The following is a 4306-nucleotide window of genomic DNA, read 5'->3' as shown; positions in this document are numbered from 1 at the left end:
GGCCTTACCTTTTTGGAGGAGGGAATGAGGGGTGGGTTGTGGGGGAGGTTGGAAGGGGGAGCAGGAGGAGGGATGAGAGGGGATCTGTGGTCAGTATGTACAATGAATAAAAAATTAAAAAAAGAAAAAAAGAAATATAAAAAAAATTAAGTTTCACCCTTTTACATGGGACTATAAAATTTGACCAGCACCCATTTGTTGAAGATGCTGTTTTTCTCCCCTGTGTACTTGCCTCTTTGTCAAAAATCAGGTGGCCATAGGTATGTGGACCTTATATTTGGATCCTCAATTGTATTCCATTGATCAATAGGTCTGTCTTTATGTTGTTTTAAATGCTATAGCTCTGTAGCTTAAAACCAGGGATGGTGATGCCTCTCTTACTTCTATTGTTCATAGTTATTTTGGATACCTTGTGTGTATGTTTCTGAATGAAATTAAAGATAGTTTTCCATTTTTCAGAAAATTATGTTGGAATTTTGATGGAGATTGTGTTAAATTTGTAGAATGCCTTTTGTAGGACGGCCATTTTCACAATATTAATCCTACTTGTCTATAAGCATGGAAGATCTTTCCATTCTCTGGTGTCGTCTTCAATTTCTTTCATCAATGTCTTAGTTTTTTTTTTTATTATACAACTCATCTAGTTTCTTAGTTGGATTTATCCCGACACATTTTTTGAGATTTTATTTCTTTTTATTTTATGTTATGAATGTATGTCTGTGCATCACATTTGTGCAGTGCTTATGGAGGCTAGAAGAAGGAATTAGATGCCCTGAGATTGGAGTTACAGATGGTTGTGAGCCAATGTGTGGGTCTGGGAATTGAGTCTGGGTCCTCTGGCAGAGTATCAAATGCCCTTAGCTACAAGCTATCTCTCCAGCTCCAAAGGTACATTTTTTGAGGCTCTAATGAACAAGATTTTTCCTGTCTGATTTATTTATTAGTATGTTTGCAATTTGCATATGGCAAAGCTACTGACTTTTGTGTGTTAATATTATATCCCGATACTTCGCTGAAAATATTTATCAATTGTAGGAGTTTTTCTGTGAACTCTTTAGGATGTTTTATATATAGAATAATTTCATCTGCAAATAATAATAATTGACTTGTTTTGTGTTTGCATTCCCTTTGTCTCCTTTACTTGTTTTATTGTTGTAGATAAGATTCCAAGCACTGTATTGAACATGAAATGAGAGAGTAGACGCTTTTGTCTTATTCTTGATTTTTTTTTTTTTGTAGAAGGCTTTGAGGTTTCCATCCTCTAGTATCTTCTTCAATGTTTTAGTTTTTATTTTACAAGTCTTTGGATAAGGAGACATATCTTAACATAGTAAACGCAACATACCACAAGCCCACAACCAACAGTCATGCTAAATGGAGATTAGTTTATAATTTTGTTTTCATGTTGGATATTTTTATGGTTTTGGTATTTAGATACTGACTTCAAAAAATTTTGGAAGTGTTCCTTCCTTTTACATTTTATGAAATAATTTTAGGAGTTTTGGTGTTTCATTTTTTATATCTGTTTTGTCAATCTGGACCAAATTAGTGTTTCCTTTTGAAGAAAGCTCTGGCCTCTATGGGCACTGAACATAAGTGGCACACTAACAGAGGTTTCATTTAGCGTATTGTTAGTTGTGGGCTTGTAGTATGTTGCATTTTTATTATGTTCAGATATAGCTCCTATACCCCTAGATTCTCCAGGACTTTTATTATGAAGGGGTGTTGAATTTTTCCAAGGTATTTTCTGAATCCAACAAGATGATCAAGTGGTTTCTATATTTGAGTTTATGTGGTTGAATGCACTTATTAATTTAAGTATGCTGAGCATGTCTGCATTTGTGGAATAAAGCTGATTTGATTGTGATAGATAATCTTTTGATGTGTTCTTGAATTTGGAATGGAAATGTTTTTATCAATAATTTTTGCATTTAGTTCATTAGAGAGGTTGGCTGTTAATTTTCCTTTTCTTTGTTGGATCTTTGTCTGGTTTTGGTATCAGGGCAATAAAATTTTTTGTAAGTATTCCTTCCTTTTACATTTTATGAAATAATGTGAGGAGTTTTGGTGTTTCATTTTTTATATCTGATTTTGTCAATCTGGACTAAATTAATGGCTAAAACGTTGTCAACCTTATTAATTTTTTTCAAAGAACCAACTATGTCTCATTGATTCTTTGCAGTGTTCTTTTGTTTTTTAAGATTTATTTATTTTTTATTTAGATGTATATGTGTGAGCCTGTGTGAGTGTAAGTGTACCACTCATGTGCAATGCCCACAGAGGCCAGAAGAGAGCAACATACCTGGAACTTAGTTAAAGATAGTTGTGAGCTGTCATGTAGGTGCAAGGAACTGAACCTGGGTCATTTCCAAGAGCAGCAAGTGTTCTTAAGTGCTGAGCCACCTTTACAGTCCCTCTTGTGTATTTCTTTAATTTCAACCCCGTCTTTTCTTACCCTTTGCTGTTTATTTGCTGGGGGCATTATCTATTCTTGATTTTCAAAGCCCTTCAGATGCAATACTAAACTACTAATTCGAAGCTTCTCCAGGAATTTTTTTAAATGTAGGCATTTAGTGCCACAAACTTTCCTACCAGGGTTGCCTTCAGCATGTCCCATAAGATCTTGGGAGGTTGATTTTGTTTTTCATTTAGTTCTAGGAAGTTTTAATTTTCTTCTTGATTTTCATTGGGTAGTTCACTATTCAGTTTCCATGAGTTTGTGTACTTTCTGTAGTTTCCATTTTTGCTGATATCCAGACTTATTCCATTGTTCTGACTAGTCTCCCCATGAGATCTGCAAAATGTCCTTCTTAAGAATGTCCTCACGATTAACAGCCGCTTTGGCTGCTATCTATTTTACACCTCAAAGGCCATTTCATTTGTCATTTTAGATCCTCAATGCATATGGTGTGACTCACTGTCACTTACCACTCATTGCAACTACTTCACGATGATTTTTTTCTCTACAAGTTTATTTCCCATAAACTCAAACATTTTTAGATGGTTTGTCAAGAGGTGCTAGTCCATGTTTTTCCAAATTTGATCCAGTTGTTATATTTTCCTTGCATGTCTTCCCACAGACTATTACAAACATTTCCTGTGGAAGACTTACTGGCAATGGTTTTGATAAACCATATATTAGTCAGGAAACCCAAGTGACAGAAGTATCACTCCAACTCAACCAACCCTGAAAGGGACTTTCTTGGCTCATATAACAAAGAAACACAGGGGTATAGCTTGGGGTACGATGGGACAGGTATTTTGACACAACAGCAGCCCTGTCTTCCTAGATCTGCTTCTCTGATTAAGGACTTCATTCTCTCCTACTGCCAAAGAACTTTTGTTTCAATGTGAAAAATATGAAGAACACATTCATTGTTATATAATTTGTCCTAGTTAGGATTTCTGTTACTATCATAAAACATCATGACTGGCAGTAGCTTGGGAAGGAAAGGGTTTGTTTCAGCTTATAGTTTCACCTCACAGTCTATTACTGATGGAAGTCAGGGCAGGAACTCATAGGGCAGGAACCCAAGGCAGGAACTGAAGCATAGGCCATAGAAGAGTGTGGCCAACTGGCTTGTTTTCCATGGCTTGCTTAGCCTGCTTTTTAATACCAATATGATCAACTGGCATGTTGGGTTTAGGTAGTCAAGCCTTGATTGTTGGAGCTGCTGGAGCCTAGATTCTGCTTATGCCTAAGAAATAATTAAATAATGATAAACTACTGTAACAAAGCAGCATTCCCAGCCTGAGTCTTGTAAAGCTATTCACTCCAGAGCCCAGTATTTTGGTCCTTGTATTAATTTTTTAATTATGATTTAACTGTACTATCCAACTAATGTGCCTTTACAAATATTTATTCGTTTATCAATTTGAGATGTTTTTCCACCAACTAATTGTTACTAGAGTTCGATATTTACATGATTCTTATCTTTCCTATGTATTAAAAAGCATATTTTGCTAAGATGATCATGACTGGTAGTTGATCATTTTAAAAAAAGTAGAGTAAAACAAGATATCATTAAACAATTATATATAAAGCACCACCACCATCTCCATACTCACAGACCTAACTCCAGATACACAGGGACTGAACTGCTTTTGCCTGGTGTGTACCCCCACTTGAATATATCCCTGCCACCACCTCCATACACACAGTTCCAGACCTGAACTGGTTTTGTCTGGTAAGTCCCTTCTCCCAACTCCCATCTTTCCAACAGCCATATCCCTTCCCATAGGTCTAGCTCCAGCCTACAGTTCTGACTTTACATGATGAGTCCCTTACTCCTACTGCTATCTATTC

Source organism: Peromyscus eremicus, chromosome 5 (genome assembly GCF_949786415.1).
Source record: "Peromyscus eremicus chromosome 5, PerEre_H2_v1, whole genome shotgun sequence".
NCBI lineage: Eukaryota > Metazoa > Chordata > Mammalia > Rodentia > Cricetidae > Peromyscus > Peromyscus eremicus.
Note: the sequence above shows the minus strand (reverse complement) of the source record.